The sequence below is a fragment of the Coccinella septempunctata genome, chromosome 9 (assembly GCF_907165205.1).
Source record: "Coccinella septempunctata chromosome 9, icCocSept1.1, whole genome shotgun sequence".
Classification (NCBI taxonomy): domain Eukaryota; kingdom Metazoa; phylum Arthropoda; class Insecta; order Coleoptera; family Coccinellidae; genus Coccinella; species Coccinella septempunctata.
In genome coordinates, this window is record NC_058197.1 from 14825523 (window position 1) to 14850634 (window position 25112).

The 25112-nt window shown below is 38.5% G+C and overlaps 2 long non-coding RNA genes across 2 annotated transcripts in view; one reads left to right on the plus strand and one right to left on the minus strand.

Moving 5' to 3' along the window:
• LOC123320113 overlaps nt 1–23124 on the plus strand; it is a 123108-nt gene extending 99984 nt beyond the window's left edge. The window contains exons 4-5 of the long non-coding RNA XR_006538690.1: nt 18221–18337; nt 22630–23124. This is a non-coding gene — a long non-coding RNA (uncharacterized LOC123320113). The remainder of the gene's footprint in view (nt 1–18220; nt 18338–22629) is intronic.
• LOC123320114 lies at nt 21502–22712 on the minus strand. The gene is made up of 2 exons (XR_006538691.1): nt 22580–22712; nt 21502–21765 (listed from the first exon to the last, which is right to left on the minus strand). It is a non-coding gene; the product is annotated as an uncharacterized LOC123320114 (long non-coding RNA).
• Nucleotides 23125–25112: the final 1988 nt, after the last annotated feature.

The window sequence follows — 25112 nt, forward strand, 5'->3', positions numbered from 1 at the left end:
TCATTTGAAAGGTATTTTTATACTGATTTCAGCACAGTAATTGTTTTTTCATTTTATGCATTAGTTCTCGAAATATTCTTAACAAAGTATTTGAAAATGAAGTGATGTTTTCATGGCACTTGTAGTATTTTTTTGTGAAAAATCGACATTTTGAGCTTCAAAACAACCATGACTGTGGCTTCCTTCCTCCAATCCACTGACATAGAAATCTTTAATCAAGATGTCGAACAAACAAAGCGTATTGCGTATTTGGACTTTTTGGAGATTTCTTTCGATCAAGTGTTACCGCATGTTATTGGAAATACTGCAAATTATATCGAAGATAATTTAGATTGAGTTGCTTCGCAATACGCTTTGTTTGTTCGACATCTTGATTAAAGATTTCTATGTCAGTGGATTGGAGGAAGGAAGCCACAGTCATGGTTGTTTTGAAGCTCAAAATGTCGATTTTTCACAAAAAAATACTACAAGTGCCATGAAAACACCACTTCATTTTCAAATACTTTGTTAAGAATATTTCTAGAACTAATGCATAAAATGAAAAAACAATTACTGTGCTGAAATTAGTATAAAAATACCTTTCAAATGAGCTATCACTCAACCCATCTTCCCTATTCAAAAATTGGGGGTGAGGGTTGTAGTAGCAAGGGTTGCAGCGCTATGCGTCCGTAACCTACATCATAAGTTGTCCCCCTCGAAACAGAAATCGACCTGTCCGAGCATTTCTATCGAAAAAATTTATTTCGTCTGTAATCTCTTCTGTTTCGTTTTCAAATGGCCACCCTGTATAGAGGGAGTCGAAAGTAACGCAAAAAATGCATATCTTCGGTATTTACCATGTTGTATGAAAATCCTGGAATACTTAAATTTTTTTTTGAACTAGGCAGTTTTTCGTGTAGGTATATGTGACGATTTTCTCATGCACTAACTAAGAGGGGAGGAGGGTAGTTTTTCAAATGGCAACCCTAGCTTTTGTTGCCAGCAGTGGATAGACATTTTCTTGGTGAGGATGATTTGGTCAATGATTGAGTTTTTCATGAGCTTTTTCTCCATTTTAATGATGAAACTCATTGAATTTCACTTTTTTTTCTTTGGAGATCAGTTCCAGAAATTATCTACCGCTCTGATTGCAACTGCTTGAATGTTGATACAAATGTGAAACAAATTTAATCTGATGTGGAGTTCTAACATTTTCAAAGGAACAGTTGTATCAGTGAAGTTCAACCGAAGTTTCTGCTACAAGGATGCAACGATGCGAGCTCGAAGCTCTACCAAGTCTACAGTAAGATCTCAGTTAAAAAATGCTACATCTACTTACTGGGTGTTTCCACAGGCCATTGAAGCTTGAAGCACCTAATGATGAAATAGATCCGGCATGAAATAATATGGTTTGAACCAGAAGGCTTCTTGTGCCTGAACCTGAAGGTCCAGCTTGGTTCACAGATGCTCTGAGATATCCACAAGGACTGAAAGAAGAAGAAACTACGAATCACAACAGAATACCCCTCCATTGCTAGCCAACGTAAAAGATACTTCGGAGGAGAAATTAGAAGGGGCAAGGATATAACATCTTTAAATTCATCCCTGGTACTGAAGTTTTTCGAAAGTCTGGAGATGAACCAAGAGCTATAGATGACTTATCGACAGAAACAGCTCTGATGGGGTAAAAGATGGACTTTGAGGTTCCGTGCAGCCCCTTAGAACAATCTACAATCTTCCTGTGTGGTGGAAAAATCTTCGGAATGTATGGAAAGAAATTCAGTGTGAGCAGATGCAGGAAGCACAGTAAATGGTGCAGTTATATACAAGAAAGTAGACATGCGACGAGCACAACGAATTCCAACAGCCTAAAATTTTACCCCAGCACAATTATCCATCCATCTGAAGACTTCCAAACATCAAATATTCAAATATTCGAGCAACTTGTTCGTCTCATCCGACATTATCGACCTCTGAGGCTCTAGAAGCGGACAATCTGAAGTTTCAATCGCGAATTGTATTGCATATTCCCAGATAGACAATCCATTACGTCGTATCCAGAGGCGACAGCCGGAAGTATAGTAGCTATATCCGTTTTCGGAACCTCCTTATCGAGGGCTGGTGGGGTTGTGTGGGGGAGAAGTCCGTGTTTGTCATTCAGATCGAAGGCGCTGATTATTTTCTCCATTCGTTTCGGGAAATGGACTTCTTGTAGCGGTCTATTCCCTGGCATGTTTTGAATTGCCGGAACGTGTGGGGTGGGGATGGCTCTTGGGAGATCGGAAGGTTTCGAGCAACGGAAAATAGGTTAGAAAATCAGTGTTCAGTTTGATTTCCAAATCCCAGCCTTCTTTCTGTCAACGAGGATGTATTGATATCTAGTTAGCCTAGACCAGTTCCATGCATAAAAAAATATTGCGTAACCGTAGCAACGAACAATAACTCAGTAGAAGTGTCAGTGTGAAGTTTTAGGGCAAAAAAGTAAACCAGAGTTACGCAATAAATTAAAAGAAAGATGTCCACCGAAATTGTGGAAATCGAAAAATTGGAGTATCGACCCATCATCAAGTACCTGTATTTAAAAGGGTTAAGAGATAAGCAGATTTAAGAAGATATGCTTAATACCCTTGGTGATCAATGTCCTTCGTATGCGACCGTGAAAAATTGGACTGCAAGCTTCAAAAGATATAAATTTTCCATTGAAGATGATGACCGATCTAGAAGGCCAGTTTCTGTGTCAGTCCTCGAAAATATCGATGCAGTTCATGACATAATTTTATCAGACCGTCGAATTGGGTCAAAAAAGATATCTGAAGCACTGGATATTACATACGAACGCGTTCATCATATAGTTCACGTCAATTAGGACATGAGAAAAATTGCTGCAAAATGGATCCCCAAATGTTTGAATGTTGACCAAAAGCATGCAAGAGTAAAAGCATCGCCTTCGATCTGTGCTGGATTTGAAAACGATGTAGGCTTCTTAAACCGAATTTTTACTATGGATGAGACTTGGGTACATTTCTACTATCCAGAAACAAAGCAACAATCGATGGAATGGCGACACTATGCTTTTCCAAGACCTAAGAAATTTCGTGTCCAAAAATCTGCTGGAAAAGTTCTTGCTTCAGTTTTTTGGGACTGCCATGGAGTAATCATGATTGATTTTCTGGATGAGGGTAGAAGAATAACTGGAGATTAGTATTCGACATTACTGACCACTTTAAGGAAAAAAATTAAAGAGAAAAGAAGTGGAAAACTATCCATAGGTATTTTGATTCGGCAGGACAATGCCCCTGCACACAAATCTCATGTTGCCATACAAAAAATTCGTGTTTTAGGGTTTGAATTACTAGAACATTATGTAGAGTGTTGACTAGTTTCAACACCGAGTCTTTCGATGTCGATGTTTTCAATGTATCTTTTATTCGTTTCAAGAGCTGTTTGAGGCATGGGTTAGCTGCACGTTCCATTTCTTAGTTGCATTTTTTTTAATTATATTCTTTAGTTACATATGTTTATACATGTATATATGCGTATATATTTAGTTTTTAAGCAGAACATTTATTGAAATGTAGATATTTACCACATAAATTTGAATTGATTTTGTTGTTGAACTTTGTTCTCTTTTTCGGTTCTTATATTGTAATGTGTATAAATTGAAATGTTTCTTGTTTGATGTGCTATATATTGTATGAATACTTCTTTTTGACTTGTGAGTACTCTTGTTGTGTTGAAATACCCGTCAGTATTCTCGTAAATGAATAAAAACACCTCCCTCATTCACCAGATTAGTCTCCATCCGACTATCATCTCTTTCCTCAACTGAAAAAAGTTTAAAAGGTGGTAAATTTTCTTCCAACGAAGAGGTAATAAAAGCTGTGGAGGTCTAGTTTGCAGAGCAAGATAAAACATTTTTTCTGAAAGGTCTAGGGACGTTGCAGGTTCACTGTAATAAATGTATGCAATTAAGAGGAGAATATGTTGAGTAATAAAATGTTTGGACATTGAAATTTTGTTTGATTCTACAGTAAGCTAAGAATTTTTCTCAATATATGCTCGTATATGATCATCAGATGCGATTGGAGTTTGAGTCATAATAGTCACTGTAAAATAACACAACCGTAAGGCAAGGCGCAAATAGAAGCGCAGGTTAGTGAGGTGAAGCAGCGTGAGTTTTTGTGAAACATAGAAAAGACCACGACCGCGCAAATAAAGCGTGATAGTGCCTTGTCAGATAGTACGTGCAGCGCAGGAAAAAGCTGCGTCACCCTACGTCACCTCACCAACCTGCGTTTCTATTTGCGCCTGGCCTAAAGGGTTTATTATTGAAGATTCTCCATTCATCTTTTTCTGCTGGACCTTTTCTGAGGTCTCTCTCTGTTAGGTGAGGAGAAGTGTATCGTATTTTCACCTAGACCAAGATACTTTTCAGATCCTGCAGTCTGAAGTTCATGAGAAGATCAACCTCTGGAAGAATCTGATACAGTTGTTGTTTGGGTTCTGTCGAAACCTTTTCGTTTAGGTGCATATTCTTCTGCTGACAATTTAAGGCGTTCCTGCAACTTCCAAGTATATTACCTTTAGAGTTTTTCTTGATTAGCGGGTGACCAGGAATCTATTCTGGTATTCTCACCCCTTTTCACTGAGTTTCTTCGATACTTCCATATTAGTTTTGCTCGATGTCTCGATACTTTATTAGCAGCTTGACTTTAGTTCTGATGTTGTTTTCTGGTCGTTTTTACCCACTTATATAACCATTTAACGACAGAATCCTCCGAAATCAATCAAACAACTCAAATTCCCCATCTCTGCTTTCAACTCAGGATAATCATAGAACGCCGTCCAATGCCCAAGCGAAAAACTGGTCGTAAAACCCTTCTCCAAAGTGTAGCGTGAAGCACACGTCAACGACGACATTTATAATTTATTCTAGCCATCACACACCACCCCCCCGCCTGCCCCCCCGTCGATCCTAGGAGCCTTTCAGCCTGCTCGATCTGCATCGACAATGATTCATTGATGACTTAATTTAGGCGTAGTCATGGAGACATTCGATTTCTCCAACTCTTCCAGTCCCCGAAGGCCCAGTCCTTGGTGTACGGAAGATGCCGGCGGAATATTACGAGCCACTCAATTCTCGTAGGATTTTCAGTATCTACTTTTAATGGGAAAGGGTTGGTTTTTTTAAACAGCGCTGGTAAACTGAATGGTATATCGGAGAGGAGAAAAGACAGGAGTCTGGAGATTTAACTACAGAGTGTCTGGAAATAAATGCGAAGGACTTAAGGTCATGATTCTCTGATGAAAATTAGCAGGGGTGGTTCATTTGAATTTTTTCCAGAGTTGACCTCCCTTTCAAAGTACAGCCTTTGGAAGGACTTGACAGTATTTAATTTTTTCTTACGGGCACTTAAAACAATTCAGTTATAACACTCTATATAATATGAAGCACTAATTTTGAATTATTCTGCGAAAAGTATCGAGTGTATTGAAAATTTGAAAGATTTTCTCCAGATTTGGTATTGGATAGAAAAAATTGTGTGAGCAACACCTACTTAGTGCTTCATATTACCCTCCTGCTAATTTTCATCAAGAAGTGTCCTTAAGTCCTTCGCATTCATTTACAGACGCCCTGTATATCGGCCAATACAGTGCGAGTCGAACAAAAAACAGGTTATACGAGGCTATATTGAAAAATTAGTAGCTTACTATAGAACCAAACAAAATTTCAATGTCAAAATATTTTAATACTCAACATATTCTCCTCTTAATTAGATACATTTATTCGAGGGGTGAACCGGTCGTGAATTGTGGTGTACAAATTGCAGGAATTGTCATGAATTGAATTGAATTGCCAAGAATTGTTGAGAATTGTCATGAATTGCCAGGAATTGTGGTGAATTGTCAAGAATTGTTGTGAATTGCCAAGAATTGTGTGAATTGTCAGGAATTGTTGAGAATTGTCGTGAATTGTGGAGAATGGGCTATTTTTCTAAATTTCAAAATCTAAGAATTTTTATAACTCAAATACACATATGGAAATTTATTTTTTTAAAATTTTAACACATTGCATTCGGTCGGAAATTGTGATTTCAGAAGAGCTCTCTTATAGAACATGGATATGTTCTAAGGTATAGAATTCAGAAAAAAAATTTTGTAATATGTGGATATTTCGGTGGATATGGAATCCTATATTTTCCTGATCGGTTTCACTGGTGTCGAATTGACAAAAATTACTAGTCTGTAGTAAGGGCATTCTACGTTACACGCTTTTACACAATCGAATGTTTATTAAGTTTCGAAGGGTGTATATCTGAATTTTGAAGCGAATCTTTTTCGTGTTGGATAACTAATGGAAATGGGTTTCCATAAATAATTTGAATTCGATTCTGGAGTTTTAGGAAACTTGTCCATCGTCGTAAATTATAAAGAATTGTTCTGAACTATTAATTTCCGTGAATTGTTCGAAAATTCTCATGAATTGTCTGGAATTGTTATGAATTGCAATGCATTTTCTAATTGTTGGGCGATTCGCTGTCTTGCAATTCACAGGTGTCCAACCTGTCCAACTATTAGGAAGCAGAAAGGGAGGTTTGCACATGTATATGGACATGTATATAGTCATATTCATGTAGACATGTATATAGTCGCATGCCGGCGCAATAGTGCAAACTCCGAGTTTAATTTCTGTATTCTGTGATTTGAATATAAGATTGAGCAGGTAAGAATTATACAACATCTAATTTTTTCATTATTTCTTATTGATACACAATAATTTCCTACGGGTGTGAAGCCAGGTTTCTTTCATCCACAGTTACAATCTGTCAACGCCGCGCTCTAAGGATAACTGTATTGTTCAGTATACAATTCTTACAGTTCTGAAAAAGATATTAATGCTCGTTTTAGGATTTGAGTTTCTCTTGGAAAAAGAATGAGATATGGTGCAATCGGATATTATTCATACCTTGATTTATACTAATGAAAATCATCAAAGCTCATTGTCAGCCCGTACGGAGGGCCTGAAGGGATTCAAAGTTAAAAATTTTCTCGAGACATGTGCATTCTTGAGAATAGAGTAAATTGGTTCGATATAACATTTTACATCATGAACAGTCATCAAAACACATTGTTAACCTGTACAGGGACTATTCACCAACAATATTGGTGAATATTGGTCCCGATCTCTTTGCGTTCAATAGCAGGTACCTGAAAAGATTCCTTTGGTTGAAACCGTTTTATTACTCTGTTGGGAATAACCCATTAAAATCATTGTTAAGAACGGGCGTTCTTTCTTCAATGCATATAATATAATTTTGGTTATTTCAACCTCATTTTTAACACTTTTATAATTTCTGAGAAGATGTTAATTCGAAATGTCGGTCTATATCGGTATATCGATTGCAATAATGTCAATTATATATTCACAGCTTCTTCCCTCTCAACCTGACAAAGATCATTCGGAGGTTCATCTAAGACTTGGAGACTCGCTTGGAGATGTTTCTCCAAGTCTAAAATAAAAATTATTTGAAACATTTGTCTAATGTTTCAAATAATATATAAATCATATATTTCACTTATACCATTTGTAATCAATAGAGCTTTAGTAATGTAATAATTAAGGTCCGCGTTGAATGAATTCCTAGATATGTAGGTACACACTAAGGATCACCGAATTGGGCAATTCGGAGAGGGATATATTTTCAGTTGATTAATCAGTGAAGATGAATTAATAATATTAATAATTGTTTTCAGCACTCAAAAAGTAGACATAGATATTTCAGCACGTGTGTCGAATCTCTTGATGGTTATTCTGTAAGCTCTTTGTTATTCCATATAAATTGAACGAACAACTTTCATGAGAACACAATCTTGATTTCAACGCCCCATATTTCTGAAACCTGGTAAGTTGTGTTATTATTTTGTAGTACTTCACATATTTTCATAAAATTCCATAAAATAACTCGACATGTTGATGTATGATTTAAAATTAATAGCTTGCACAGTAACCATTTTTTTCAACTACTCGATCAATTTGCGTTTGATAGAAGGTACTGATTCAAAAAATTCCACCTATAAGTATTTCTTCGCTTCATAAAATTTTATAACTCAATTTGGAAAAACCTACAAAAATTGTCGTTACGAACGGGTACGCTCTGTTGTATTCAATATTAGGGTTGCCCATTTTGACCAAAAAGATTTTATGCACAGAATAACTCTAGAGCCATTTGCTGAGGGAATTTTAAAAAATTTACCTGAAAGTATTTTTTCGGATCATACAATTTTATACCTCAATTTTCAAAATTGTCGTTATGGAAGGGAATGCTCTTATCCTATATTAGGTCGTTTTCACAACATTTTATTCAGTTGAATTTCAAAGTTGTTTGAATCAGCCTATATAACTATATAACTATGTTGATAAGGGGAGGTTAATAGTACATCGAACAATGAAGTATAGGATATCCATGGATAGAAGCAATTTCTGTAAGCTAGCCTTAGTTAGCCTCAACTACTATCTGGCTATATCTATAAGACATATTATTGAGTGGTTTCAGACTTCTCATAGTGTGATGTGAAGAAAATTCCCAAAATATATATTCAAAAAAAAATACATAACTATGAATTGTATTGAATTGTCATGAATTGTATTGAATTGTCATGAATTGTATTGAATTGTCATGAATTGTATTGAATTGCCAAGAATTGTATTGAATTGTCCGTGAATTGCCATGAATTTTCTTGAATTGTGTGAATTGTTGAATTGTCTGAATTGTTTTATATGCTATTATAGGAATTGCGTGAATTGTCTGAATTGTGGTGTACAACATTTTCATGACCGGTTCACCCCTCGCATTTATTACAGCGAAACCTGCAACCTTTGAAAAAAAAAGAATGTTTCTTCTTGCTCTGCAAAACAGACCTCCACAGCTTTTATTACCTCCTCGTTGGAAGAAAATTTACGACCATTTAACTTTTTTTTCAGTTGAGAAAAGAGATAATAGTCGGATGGAGCCAAATCTGGTACATAAGGGGGGTATTCTAGTTGTTCAAACCCTAAATCACGAATTTCTTGCATGGCAACATGAGATTTGTGTGCAGGGGCGTTGTCCTGCAAAAACAAAATATCTTTGGACAGCTTTTCGAATCTTTTCTCTTTAATTTTTTCCCTTAGAGTGGTCAGTGATGTCGAATAGTAATCTACGGTTATTGTTCTATCCTTATACAAAAAATCAATCATGATTACTCCATGGCAATCCTAAAAAACTGAAGGAAGAACTTCTTCAGCAGATTTTTGGACACGAAATTTCTTAGGTCTTGGCGAACCAGAGTGTCGTCATTCCATCGATTGTTGCTTCGTTTCTGGATCGTAGAAATGTACCCAAGTCTCATCCATAGTAACAATTCGGTTTGAGAAGTCTACATCGTTTTCAAATCGAGCACAGATCAAACGCTATGCTTCTACCCCTTTCATGCTTTTGGTCAACATTCGAACATTTGAGGATCCATTTTACAGCAATTTTTCTCATGTCCAAATTGACGTGAACTATATAATGAACGCGTTCGTATGAAATATTCAGTGCTCCAGATATCCATTTTAGCCCAATTCGACGGTCTGATAAAATTAGGTCATGAACTACATCGATATTTTCGGGGATTGATACAGAAACTGACCTTCCCGATCGGTCATCATCTTCAATGAAAAATTCACCTCTTTTGAAGCTTGCAGTCCAATTTTTCACGGTAGCATACGAAGGACATTGATCACCAAGAGTATAAAGCATATCTTCATTAATCTGCTCACCTCTTAACCCTTTTAAATACGGGTACTTGATGATTTCTCGATACTCCAAGTTATCGATTTTCACAATTTCGGTAGTTATCTTCTTTTTTTCAATTTATTGCGTAATTCTGGTTTATTTTTTTGACCTCAAACTTCACACTGACACTTCTAATGAGTTATTGTTCGTTGCTATGGTAACGCAATATTGTTTTTTAAGCACGTAGCTGGTCTAGGCTAACTAGATGTCAATAATAATAAGGGTTTGACTCTTTAATAATGTTGTGTGAGCAACATCTACTTCATATAAGCCTTCCAAAGCGTTATAAACGGCATTATCATCATATGCTCCTCCATTTCCTGATTGGAGGACCAACTCCCTTACCCCAATTTCCATCGGTCGGAGGACCGGATGAATATTCACAAGTTATTAAATCCGTACACGCTCTTATGCTTTATAGACGATCCAGATCAGACGCCTTCGTCGTCGTTCGTCTTTTGTTTTTACATCGGCGCTTCCCCGTCTCTCTCCCGCTCGGTACGCTCTCCGGCGGGAGGGAGAGGTCCCTGATGACGTGCGGCAGGTCCGAGATCGCGGTTTTAATATTAGTTTTACGGAATACGATTCATATTCAGATTACGGACTCTGCGGGACCGTTCGGTTTGTTGGAGTATTTCGTTATTTTATCCGGAATTGTTGGGGGTGGTTATTGATTAGACTGGGTGGTGTCTACTCTGTCGTCAGTTGCTATATGAGATATCTTGACATTTATGTATGTGGTTGTTGGATCAGGATGTTTGAACAATCAAAAAAACTAATTTGAAAGGTTCGCTGGTTACTTATAGTCCAGACGTCTATGTTGATTCAAAGCGGGCCATAAAAACGTTCTGTTGTCATTTCGTTTCCTAGGTACAGGGGGCTATATAAAAATACGAAGACTGTCTTCCATTATTCTTAAAAAATACCATCAGCCTTCCGTTCGTTTTAGTGGTGTCATCACTTCTGAGAACTTTTCAAAAACGTCAAAATCTCAACCTTTGCTAATAGTTCAAAAACGAAGAATCCTAGGCGGCTACGGTTTTCACCATTCTCTGTTTCTCTGAAACAAGGCTTGGAAAGGTCTCTTTTGCTGTAGCTCTTCTAGTTTCCGATATTCCCTCACTGGACATCGAATTTGGGACACCCTGTAGGTACAGTTCGAATTCGAGCTGTGTTTTGCACACATACTCAGCTAGAACTTGAGCTGTACAACTGGGCCTTAAGTATGATATCAACCTACTAGATTAATTCATGTTGTTAGATTATTCCAGACTCATGCTGGCTGCTCATAAATTTTCCTGCAACTATGTATGGTATACAGGGTGAGTCTTCGACTCGTACAAATATTTTAAAAGTAGAAGTTGATTCTTGAGGTCAAAGAAACTCTTTTTTTCTTATACCATTTTTGGCGATTCGACCCTGATGAAAAGATATAGCCTTTTTGAGTTTTCATAATGAGCAGTGCCACCCCTGGAAACACAAAATTACCTTCAGATATCAAGCTAAATCTGTGACACTACATATCTGCGGATCTTTTGAACAGAGTTGTATTCAGCCAAAGTACCCAATCCTTCAATTTCACAGATACTTTCTAATTTTTAAACATCAAATTACTCGAAAACGGCGCATTATACGAGAAAATATGAAGAATACTTTTATTTTACAAAACGTTCAAATATTCATAAGATAGCGTCGAACTTAGTGTCAAGAGTTGGGTTCCTTGAATTTTTGGTATTTTATGGTACGGAATGGTCATAATGAGAAAACTGGAAGACGTGGGCGAAATCTTGTGTTCGAAAAACATTCATCGAATGAATGAAAAGCTATTTTCTGAAATTCATTTCATTTGATAAAACCGTTTGAGAGATAAAAGTAAAAATAACATTTTTTATGGTTTTTGAACGGCCTGTATCTTGTACCCCGAGCCGATCCGGAAAAAATGGTATAAGAAAAAAATGTTTCTGTTGACCTCAAGAATCTACTGTTGAAATATTTGTACGAGTCAAAGACTCACCCTGTATATGGTTGTGATTCTGTCTGTATCCCACAACAATTGTCTGTTATGTCTTTTGGAAAGATTTTCGTGGGAAATCTTCGCTCTGTTGCCATTCCATCGAAATCCACAATATACTGAACGAAAAAAAATCTGCTTTTTTGAATATCTCAAACTGGCGTTAACTTCCACCAAAAATTATCGCGATAAACTCGCATTACCGCCCGCATTTTCCGATTTCCCGTACAAAACGCCCGTCACGGAAATCATCGGATCGAAAAAATGCCGGAAGGTCGTCTTCTTCCCCCCATCCCCCTCCTCCGAAAAAAAAATCGCGAAAAACGCTCGCATTCGCGCCGGGCTTATCGAATAATTAAAATCAAAAGAAATTAATTGCTTCGGGGCAGAACACTGCCGGATTCCGCCTTCCTCCTAATTGTTTTTCATAATCACGGACTCTTTTCAGGGACAAAAGAAAAGAGCAACCCTTTGATGTGTGGGCAAACAGAAGGAAAAACTGATAAATATGAACTATGCCCCGTTTTTTCCTCTTCCCCTTGATGTCGGGCTCACGAAACGTTCCTTTAATTAAAAAAAAAAAAAAAGAACGAAAATGGCGAAGAATCGATCTCCGAAAGGTACGCGTATTGAAATTACATGATTTGGAAGAAATTAATTGCTAGCGAGTGGATTTGACTCGTCAAAAGAGCATTTGGCTTTGCCTTTGAGATTTTCACATTTTTCAGTTACCACTCGCACAGTGATGCAGCGATGAAAGGGCCGGGGATGCACGTGAAAAGACGTCTGAAGTACAGTTACTAATTGATACAGGAAATTTCCATGCGGTAAAATACCTTGAGGATGGGGGATATTCTTCAATAGATTTATGTCGGGAAGATTGTGAACGCTGCACTCATTATACATCGGTCGCAATTGACGGTGTATATACATCCAAATGAGACGTACATCCTGCTCTTTCCATCACGTGTCATCATCAATATAATCTTGGGAATACTTCCAAAGTTAAGGATGTTTTCTCTAAATTTCGAGTATACCGTAGAGAACCTGCACCGCTGGTTGAGTTATGCGATACTGATGAGATTATGTATGAGGACACTCTCTTTCGATGTAGGCTAGTTTCTTGTGAACAAGACAATCGAACACTGAAGAGTTGTTAGAAAGATTGTTGCCATCACTAGTTTTTTCTCTTGCATATTTTTTTATTTTCTTAATAATGTTTTGTATGTATAACTTTTTTCTTTGTATTTGAATGTTGGATGTCCCAATTTCAACCCTGATTTTGAATACTAATAGTGGACTCCAATGAATTTGTTTAATTCACCTGTATTGAAAGAATACATAGAAAATTTCAACACATTGATAGAGAATCGCGAGATTCCAGTCATTCATCCATTCATTCATTGCTGAATCTCGTTACCGAAAATAAATCTACAGAAAGACTAAAAAACCAGACTAAAGGTGCGGTCAAACTTATAATTTCCTAGAGCTACGTGCGACTGTGTGCCCTCCTGTAACCCAACCGAGACCTACAGATCCTTCTACACTCCAGGCATGGATAGGCACCAAACAGATCTGGCTGCCGCTATATTCTTCTCGAGTCTCTATTATAACTGTGGAAAAAAGACCTCCACTGTGATCTGTCTAACGCTAGTTGTTCCCAGTTATGATTAGCATTAACTAATTTTAGGGATTGATGCAGTATATCCTTGAACCGCTTACACGCCATACAGAGCTATTTTGGGGAGTCTTGTGTCTTGAATCCTCAGAATGTGGCCGCTCCATCTGAGTCGGGCTATCGTTACTTGAGTCTCAATTGTTGTACAACTCGCACGTTGCAAGACTTCTGCATTCGAAACTTTGTGGAACCATCTGACGTGCCTTATTTATCTTAGATGGCGTTGTTGCGTTTGTTCAAGCGGTTTAATATGTCGCCTGTAGGGCGTCCAGCTTTGGCTTCCGTAAACAAGCGTTGGGAGGACGAGTGCTTTGTAAACAGCTGTCTTGGTCTCCAGATCGAGGTCGTGATTTTGAAACACTCTGTCATTTAGCTTCCAGTATGCCCGTGATGCCGAATTGATACGGTTGTGTATTTCCGTGTCTAGGTTAGCCCTAGTATTTATGAAGTTGCCCAAGTATTCGAACTGCTCGACCTGTTCTAGAGATTCATTATCCAGGCTGATATCTGTTTAAAGGCTTTCTGAGGGATTTTGGTATTGTGATATTGAGTCTAAGGCCTAAAGCTCCGTATGTATATATGTTTATAGGTGTCTAACATTACAACAAGATTTATCCCCATATTCACTTTTTGGTAGAAAAATTCGCGAATAGTTCAATCTTCATCAATCCCTTATATTCTGAATAGAACACGAGGTAAGTAATACCTCTTTTTTTGAGGTATACTATTTGAGGTTTTCGATAACACTTCGAAGGCATCAATTATACTCCTTAAGTGTATGTTCTTGAGCGAAAATATATAAAAAAAGTTGAGATTTGAATTCAATCAGATAAACTCACTCTGTATTATGAATTCTATGGTTCCTCCTCTCCTTGTGAGGAATCCATGTCAAACTTGATCTATCACAGTGAAAATTCGTTCATATCAAGAAAAAAACAGCATCTTTCTCCTCTAGCAAATCGAATTTCACCCCCTACCCATTCAGAATCAACAGATCGAGAAGCTGCAGCAGTTACGATAAATCTATCGCTCCTTATCAACCGGAGGGAATCTATTGGATTGTTCTTTTCATTCGCGGACGAACGGCCTAAAAAAGAGGATCGGCAAATTGAAGATTTTATCGGCATCGCCTCAAGAAATTGGTGTTTTACACTTCCGAAGATGGGGAGACAAATTTCTCTATTGCTTTTTGATCGATAATTTGAATTTCTTCCTCGATGTGAAGGATGAGGGGGAATTCAAGGTAAAAAAGTACAATTCCAACTGAGATTACCATTCTCGGATTTCAGAAGACGATTTTTTTCTCAAATTTGGGACAATTCTCCAAATATCTGTGGAAGGTAATGAAGTACCTAATTGAAAATCAAAGAGCTTGGTCCTCTATAACCAGTTATAACTGCGGTTCAAAAACTTTTAGAATTTTTAGATTGTTTCAAAAGTTTTCTTTTTTTTTCACCAATTTTCTAATATGAGAAATCTAAATGCTTAGGTTCTCACTTATCTATATCTTTTCTTTTGATATTATTCTACAAGTTTGACAGTTTCAGGCGAACTGTTGTATCTCAGCCATCTTGGATATTTTATATGAAAAACGACTTATTTTGATGAGTTCTACCTTCTGTCAAGAAAAAAATCCTCACCTTTGAAAACACCCTGTATAAAAGGAGACTAATAAAGTAACCAATCATCCGAATAGAAACGAGGAACAAATCGATCCAAACGCCGAAAACAATCGCTTAAGCGATCGTCATCGAGACAGGCACAAACAAAATTCATTTTCCCTTTTCCAATTAGTACGAAATCAACCCCAGTTGAGGGGGGTAGGAGGCAGGGGACCATCCATACGGAATATTCGTGCTTTCGAAATATTTACAACTTGTAAATTGATGGAATAAAATAGTTGGCGATAGTTAGTCGACAGGGCCCACGCTATAAATTAGAGATAATTGGGGATGAACTTCGGCAATATTGTCATGATACAATTTTCGAGATAATTAGTAAAGCATTATTCATTTCCCCGGTGGAAAATGGCCGTGAAGTATGGAACATCCCGTAAATCAGGGGATGGTTGATGCGGCGAAAACGATTCCAACTTTACGAGCTCGACGATTGGCTGTAGACGCTTGGGAAGGGTTCGTTAATTTTTTTTTTAATTGTTTCGGACCAGTAGGTGATTCACGATAGGTGGTGAAAAAGACCTGCTTGTTTTATGATCTGCTCTCAAATGATAAAAATATATCGATATGCGAGGAAATTATCATTCCTGGATAAAAAAAAACAGGCAGAAAAGATTTTCACCGAATTCATTTTGAAATAACTTTTCGAGGTGTGCATCGATTTGATCATTTTGTTGTCTATTTGTAGCCTATTTCATCTAGTTTATCACCTGATGTAGAGTCTGCAAAAATTTCATTTGAATTTGATGGTATACAGGATAGAACTGAAAGCTGCAATTTCCACTAAATTCCTGAACACCCTGTGGAGGTAATAAATGACGCAATGATGGGCGTTTGAATGAGTTTTTGAAGCCTGATCTTCCCTTAAAATTTTCCTGTTCAATTCACGGTACTAGGTTATTCCTAAAAGGAAATACGACATCTTAAAAAGTGGTTTTGAAATGAGTTCTGCGAACGTTTTGTTCATCCGGTTTTTTTTATCCAGGAGTGTATTATTGATTCCCGAGACCGAAGACTGAAGACCAGTTGGAAAAACTGATCGTAGGAGAAACCGCAATTGATAGTTAATCTACGTAGTCACTCCATCAGTGACTCATCGACAGAAAACGTGGCGCAATCAATCTTGCGAGCCCAATATCCGATATACATGCCACCAGTTTTCACCTAACGCAACCAGCCCCCGCCCAACCCCTTCCTACGTCCCGTCTATATCAAAAAGTAAAGCGGAATTATGATTGGTCACTTATTTAATTACATTCATCTATCATTTCGCTGTCGACAATGGCTGACTTTGAGCGATCGGGTCACTTCACGTTTTCCATCTTCTCCCCCCAACCCCCTCCGGAATCGGGACGGTAACACGCGATGAAAATTAGGGCCTTTCCTCGGTATTCCCGATAAATGAATCAATCAATCGGTTCGGCCCCGTGGACTACGTTAAAAAGTGTTGTTAGGTTGAGCGTTCAAATACTTGGGGAGTTTCATGAATACTAGGGCTAACCTAGACACGGAAATACACAATCGTATCAATTCGGCATCACGGGCATACTGGAAGCTAAATGACAGAGTGTTTTAAAATCACGACCTCAATCTGAAGACGAAGACAGCTGTTTACAAAGCAGTGGTCCTCCCAACACTTCTTTACGCCCTACAGGCGACATATTAAACAGCTCGAACAAACGCAACAACGTCATCTAAGATAAATAATGCACATCAGATGGTTCCACAAAGTTTCGAATGCAGAAGTCTTGCAACGCGCGAGTTGTACAACAATTGAAACTCGAGTAACGAGGGCCCGACTCAGATGGAGCGGCCACATTCTGAGGATGCAAGACACAAGACTCCCCAAAATAGCTCTGTATGGCGAATTCACTGAGGGAGCTCGGAAACCAGGAGGCCAGTATAAGCGGTTTAAGGATATACTACAGCAATCCCTAAAATCAGTTAATGCCAATCATAACTGGGAACAACTAGCATTAGACAGGTCACAGTGGAGGTCTTTGGTACACAATTATAATGGAGAGTCGAGAAGAATACAGCGGCGGCCAGATCTGGTTGGTGACTATTCATGCCCGGAGTGTGGAAGGATCTGTAGGTCACGGTTAGGTCTCTTCAGTCACGGAAGGGCACACAATCGCAATTTACCCTTTAAAAAGAGTCTCTTCACAATGTTTTTTTTTTGTCTTTCTGTTGATTTATTCCCAGTAACGGGATGCAGCAATGAATGAATGAATGAATGAGTTTTTACTCGACCAGTATCATGCTTTCTATAGATGACACTTGGAGATTTCTATTCGTTTGTATTCTGTATTTCCGGGATTTTTCTATGCCACATAATCCCCCCTACGCCACTGATCCCAACGAGCGGCATCCCAATTTCAATGGCGCATTTGGGATCCTTATGTAAGTAGCGCATTTATATCTTTGGGAGGTTTGGAAGTTGTCTATCTATCCGAAAGACACTTTAATATAAAGTTTCATATCGGGCAAACTCGCAAGCAAGGAGCTCTTCACTTTGTATCCACTTCGAGCTGAAATCTATATTTCGAAACTTGTGTATTTGATATTTGTCTCCCCCTTTCTTCTTGTCATCTGTCTCCTCGCTCTCCGTTCCGAATGAAACCGATAACGGATGCTGGTGGAGCAACTGCAATTATTACTTGAGGAAATTTGATGTTTCAGTGTTTGCGTGAGTCTTGAAATTAGTATGCTTTGTCGAATAATAAAAGTTACACAGATACGTAGGAAAATCCTTGCATTTTTCGAGAAAACTCCGCTATTATTCATCGTTTAATAAATGGCAAAGCCACGTTACCATTTTTCGTTGATTCTAGGACTGTTACTCGTAACAACCAAAATTCTACCCAACAATAACCATGCAAATTCGTTTTGAATTTACTCTCGTTGAAGTACGTATTCTAAACACTTCAACAATGCGTTTTAGTTTTGTTAGCTAAGGTAATTGATCGTTAATTTAATCATATTTCCCATTCATCCTAGTTTTTCATCTATGGATATTGATAAATAATCGATTAAAGTTTCCATTCATTCTTTACAGATAACATAAAGACCCATACCAAGCCAGGACTCAGAACTCCGGCAGTGCTAGATATGTACATTGACCACTACTCCACCGAGTCAGCTACACCAATGGTTCTTGAACTCGAATGAAGAGGTGAGTCTATTTTTTTTTACTCTCCTGCAGAACAATTAGGTGGAGTTTACTTTATCTGCTACGAATTCAATAGCACTGTTATTATGATTCATCATATACGTCGACTATAAGTAAAATTTACAGGGTGGGCAAAATTCGTTGTCTACTGAGGGGATCTCGAGAACTAGATATATAAGAGACAGAAGAAAACGGATGACACATTTCATAACTCTTTTTTTTCAGAGTATCAAAGAATGGTGAAAACCGAAGCCTCCTACTATTCTTTGTTTTTGAGTTATTAGCAAAAAATGAGAATTTGACGATTTCAAAAGATTCTCAAAAATTTTTCGTCTTCGAAGTTATAGATCTGAAACTTGAACCTTCTACAGGCACTTTTTTCAATGCAAACTTTTATTGAATTTGTTATTTTTGAATTCGACAAAAATCTTTCGTTAGTGAATTCTACTTATAAAAGTGCCTAAAAGGGTTCAAGTTACAGATCTGTAACTTCCAGGACAAAAAGTTATGAGAACTTTTCGAGGTCGTCAAAATCTTTTTTGCTAATAACTCAAAAACGAAAATTCGTAGGAGGCTACGGTTTTCAACATTCTTGGTTTCTCTGCAAAAGAGTTCGGAAATGTGTCATCCGTTTTCTTCTAGCTCTTATAGTTCTCGAGATCCCCTCTGTAGACAACGAATTTTGTCCACCCTGTACATATGGTTGAATTTAGGTTACGGAAACAAGAGCTTCAACGAGTAACCTCTATTCAACGTATCCCACCACATTTAAACTGGGTTTACAGAAATACTTTGAGTGAAATACCATCTTCTGAAGAAATTTCTTTCAACATTGTTATACGTGCCTAGCTTAACTTCCACCCTCAAAAATAAGGTTTTTCATGGAATATCGGGAATATCTGAGAATGATTGGAGTGACGTAAAATTTTTCTTTCGAATGCATTGCAATTTTAGTTTAAAAAGTCATCAAATAACAAATTGTTTTAAATCGAAGTGCAAAAACACCTGTATGACTATACTCAGATCGAAAAGACTTATTCTTCGACTTATATTGCCTGATAGCAAACTTGATATTGTTGCTTTGGAAACTAGATTAAGCTTGGTGAGTGGAGACTTCATCCAAAACTCAAAGCCTTTGTGGAAATTCAAAAAAGTGGAATAATAAGGGAGAAAAGAGAGCTTTATTTGGACACCTCTTTGAAATTTTAAAAGATTTTCATTCACATGAGTTATTTAACCACGACACTCGTTTCGCTATAACAGTATCATCTTCAGGTAAATTATGTCGTCGTTAAATAACTAATGTTAGTGAAAATCATCGGCCACATTAATTCAATGTATATTTTCCCACTTTTCTTTACATATTTTCCAATCATCAACTCCCATCTCGTGAATGAAAATGAAAACGGTCCCATTCATTAGTATTCCGCATTTTCCAAGTCAACCGTAGTCTTCTCGGGAAAAACATATTAAGAGATACCTCTCTTCGTTATTTAGCCAGTAGGGGGCTAAGAGAAATGGAGCAACAAACTTCCAAATGACTTGGAAAGACATTAAGAATAGCTGTTTCAGTGTAGGGGCTGTATTATGTAGTTTGAGAGCTATCTGGTCAATGATTCAATGTGAATCACGATATCATGGAAATGGTCTAGGCTAACTAGATATCAATACATCCTCGTATTTCACCTATGTAGTTTGTGTCGTGAACGGAATGGAGTAGTTTGTTTTTCCTCATACAAAATGACATGCACATATGCCTTAGGGTTAGGTGAGAAATCTATCAAACTTTGAGAAAAATTTAACCGATGGAATACAGGGAAGAATAAATAATGTGTTGGACCTTGTTTCACTTGAAATATCTCATCTCAGGCGATTCATACCTTATGTCAAAGTGCCACTAGAGTGTGTTGGAGATAGGGTAAACGCAGTAATATTCTTCAGTATGTTTTCACAAGAAGAGGCGAAATATTTTTAAGTATAGGCCTTATTTTCCTAATTCGTCAGAGAAAACAATTGTGATATAGGTGAAGCCTTTTGAAAATCCGAATAATAATTGCACAGAAGAACGAAATATCCACGTGGGTAGGCGAAATAACAAATCTTCAGTGCCGGCGAATCCGTATGCTGAATAAAAAATTACTGAAATCGGACTCCCATAATCCGCAACTCTCAGATCAAAGCCGGCCGCGATAATTAAGGGACCGAAGTCCGCATTCGAAAAATTACCATCCCTTAATTTCACGTAGGGGGTTACCTTAAAATTTCGTTATTTATTATCCGTAATGAAGCTCGCTTAAAAGAGTTTAATGGCGGAAAAAGAAATCATTTTCAATATAAGGGACTGCGATTCCGTGCGCGGATGTTAAAAAGTATTTATATATATGCCGGGCCAGAAATTAGCCCGCAGGCCTTTTTAAATGTTTTTAATCTCCAATGGCGGTGCGCGCTTGTATTAAGGCAAATGCTCCTGGAACGTTTCACCCAAGTAAAAAGATTATAGGGATTTCGAACTGAGTATGGAGAAATATTTATTTTGCGCGATTAGGCCGGTCGGATCTTTACGTGGAGTTGGAATTAGGAAAATTGCACGATTTTCCACTGAAAAATTCACGCTTAACAATCTATCTTTCATAATACAGTCGAAAGATCACTGATAGTTGGGGAGCCAAAGATGCTCGAGATTTACTCGAGCATAGTGGATTTTGAAGATAAGATGGTAAAAAAAATGTTCTATGAAGTATGCGCATTCAGCGATGGGGAAGGCGTGTCAGATTTTCTGACACGCTCGAGTATGTACAATGGTCTTTTTTTTTACTAATCTGACAGGCTGTCCCAGGGATTTCCCCTATATACAGCTCTAATTTTTGGTGGAGGTACTCTACAGGGGGTGTCCAAGGTATCTCCCCTTATATTAAGCTGACACGCTCGAGTAAATCCCGAATTTCCCTTTTGGGCTCCCCAACTATAATGCCCGGTTTCTGAGGTCGTTCAATATCCATCGTTTTGTTATCAATAACTTTAAAGATGGATAAACTGTCGTTAATTTCGTCTGGGTTTGTTACGGTTCTTTTAATATTTTCGTATAAATGGAGCTCAGAACCCGGGCATAAGGTAGTTTATTGGGAATATAGGATACTGTGAAAAGGGCTATGAAATTAAAACAACCATTGGTTATAAAACATATATATTATATTTGCATGCTACATTGCCTCATTCATAAGAAATCTGAAAAAGTGGGAAAATCCCACCTGAGACACTCTGAATAATTCAAAAATTACATCACTAGAAATTATTTCATTAGGTTTATACCCTGATGTGTTTCTGCCTGCATAAGACGTCGTGGAGATCCAAAACATCAATTTTTTCTTTTTTTCCTACGGATGAATTTATCTCAGAATTTGATCGGTCACTCACCTAACCCTGGGGTTTACCTGTAAGAGAAAAATCGTTGCAATAAATTCATCAGTACTGGTCTTTCTTATCTAACTCCACGGCTATTTTTGTCCACGCAATGACTCTGAGAAAACCAATCTCGGAAAGCCGCCCCTCTTCGATTCTCGTAAATTAATAAAATAAACAATCATTAGGGGCTTTATTACAGGCCGATCGGACGTCGAAATCGCCAATAACCGCCCGGGCGCGTATTCATAATTTCCAATATCCGAGATGGGCGAGGACGACGTCCGGCGTCGTTATTGAACTGGGGATATTGCACAGGCCTGAGGACGCTGGACGTCGTAAAGATGCCGTTTAAGAGGAGATGGCTTTTTTTCTCGAATGTGGAGGTGTGGGTAAAGCCTTACGGTGTGTTAATTGATGAATCGTTTCTGTTGGGCGCGATAAAACTGTTGAGAATTTACAGAAGGTTTCTCGTTATTATTTATAACAATAATGATTACGGTCACACCTAAAATAGTGAGGAAATGAATACAATAATAAGAATAAATTGAAAAAAAAAGGAAAACAATCAGGAATTCGACAGATGAGATTTGTAAAGGAGATTCCAATTATACTGTCTAATTCCTGATACTCGTTTTAATTTTCGTTAAGATCATGGACGAACAAAACATTTATAAAAAAAATCTTCACCAATCTTCTTCTTTTCGATTTAATATTGAATCAAAAAGAAGAAGATTGGTGAAGATTTTTGTATATTTGAAATTTTCACCCAGTATATCGTATTTCATTCCAGTAAGACAGTTGAAATCAGTTTATCAATTTCTTTGGAAGATGGATGTAAATTACCATATGAAACTTTTTATAGTAGAGTCTCTGAAAAAAATTTTTTTTTCCAGATTTCCCGTGGTTTCACGAGCTTCTGTGTCCTGCTACCAACTTCGGAGAATCCATTATATCTGAGAACGTGATTGACTTCACCTGCAGCAAGAATTGGAAGCCATTATGTGTTGCTGAATTGGACAGTATTAATTAGATGGATCATACACCTTATTTACGTCCAGTTGCAGGAAAGTCTATAAAAATTTAATACTTCATTAAAATCTTAATCCTCCATTTTCCCCTTCAAAAATGACAGTTTCAAATTTTGATGGGACATCAAATCTTAATGGACTTTCTTGCAACTGGACGTTAGATAGCTAATACTTGTATTATAATTTTATTAGTTATTCAAATTTTATAAATTTTATGGAGTTAATGAATTTTGTATTTGAGATTTTTTGCTTTAAATCCGTTCGATGTAACCCTATTTTTCAACTTTTTTTTGCATTTGAGATTTGTTCTGGTTTAACATTTCTATCTGTTTGTTAATAATTAAATTCTGAGAGTAAAAAGTGTTTTTTTTGTACGAAAACACCAAGTCCCTTCGTGAATCCTTCTGTTTTCAAAATATTTTTTATATATTACAACAGTCAAGTTTGATAGTCAAACAACAGTTGTAATGGACTTGATTGAATTGAAAAATAAATTTAAACTGGAGCCCTAGAGAAACTCCGTGAGCCTTGTTCACCGCCCGAAAAACCCTCCTTACCTAGAGAAACTCCGTGAGCCTTGTTCACCGCCCGAAAAACCCTCCTTACCTAGAGAAACTCCGTGAGCCTTGTTCACCGCCCGAAAAACCCTCCTTACCTAGAGAAACTCCGTGAGCCTTGTTCACCGCCCGAAAAACCCTCCTTACCTAGAGAAACTCCGTGAGCCTTGTTCACCGCCCGAAAAACCCTCCTTACCTAGAGAAACTCCGTGAGCCTTGTTCACCGCCCGAAAAACCCTCCTTACCTAGAGAAACTCCGTGAGCCTTGTTCACCGCCCGAAAAACCCTCCTTACCTAGAGAAACTCCGTGAGCCTTGTTCACCGCCCGAAAAACCCTCCTTACCTAGAGAAACTCCGTGAGCCTTGTTCACCGCCCGAAAAACCCTCCTTACCTAGAGAAACTCCGTGAGCCTTGTTCACCGCCCGAAAAACCCTCCTTACCTAGAGAAACTCCGTGAGCCTTGTTCACCGCCCGAAAAACCCTCCTTACCTAGAGAAACTCCGTGAGCCTTGTTCACCGCCCGAAAAACCCTCCTTACCTAGAGAAACTCCGTGAGCCTTGTTCACCGCCCGAAAAACCCTCCTTACCTAGAGAAACTCCGTGAGCCTTGTTCACCGCCCGAAAAACCCTCCTTACCTAGAGAAACTCCGTGAGCCTTGTTCACCGCCCGAAAAACCCTCCTTACCTAGAGAAACTCCGTGAGCCTTGTTCACCGCCCGAAAAACCCTCCTTACCTAGAGAAACTCCGTGAGCCTTGTTCACCGCCCGAAAAACCCTCCTTACCTAGAGAAACTCCGTGAGCCTTGTTCACCGCCCGAAAAACCCTCCTTACCTAGAGAAACTCCGTGAGCCTTGTTCACCGCCCGAAAAACCCTCCTTACCTAGAGAAACTCCGTGAGCCTTGTTCACCGCCCGAAAAACCCTCCTTACCTAGAGAAACTCCGTGAGCCTTGTTCACCGCCCGAAAAACCCTCCTTACCTAGAGAAACTCCGTGAGCCTTGTTCACCGCCCGAAAAACCCTCCTTACCTAGAGAAACTCCGTGAGCCTTGTTCACCGCCCGAAAAACCCTCCTTACCTAGAGAAACTCCGTGAGCCTTGTTCACCGCCCGAAAAACCCCTCCTTACCTAGAGAAACTCCGTGAGCCTTGTTCACCGCCCGAAAAACCCTCCTTACCTAGAGAAACTCCGTGAGCCTTGTTCACCGCCCGAAAAACCCTCCTTACCTAGAGAAACTCCGTGAGCCTTGTTCACCGCCCGAAAAAACCCTCCTTACCTAGAGAAACTCCGTGAGCCTTGTTCACCGCCCGAAAAACCCTCCTTACCTAGAGAAACTCCGTGAGCCTTGTTCACCGCCCGAAAAACCCTCCTTACCTAGAGAAACTCCGTGAGCCTTGTTCACCGCCCGAAAAACCCTCCTTACCTAGAGAAACTCCGTGAGCCTTGTTCACCGCCCGAAAAACCCTCCTTACCTAGAGAAACTCCGTGAGCCTTGTTCACCGCCCGAAAAACCCTCCTTACCTAGAGAAACTCCGTGAGCCTTGTTCACCGCCCGAAAAACCCTCCTTACCTAGAGAAACTCCGTGAGCCTTGTTCACCGCCCGAAAAACCCTCCTTACCTAGAGAAACTCCGTGAGCCTTGTTCACCGCCCGAAAAACCCTCCTTACCTAGAGAAACTCCGTGAGCCTTGTTCACCGCCCGAAAAACCCTCCTTACCTAGAGAAACTCCGTGAGCCTTGTTCACCGCCCGAAAAACCCTCCTTACCTAGAGAAACTCCGTGAGCCTTGTT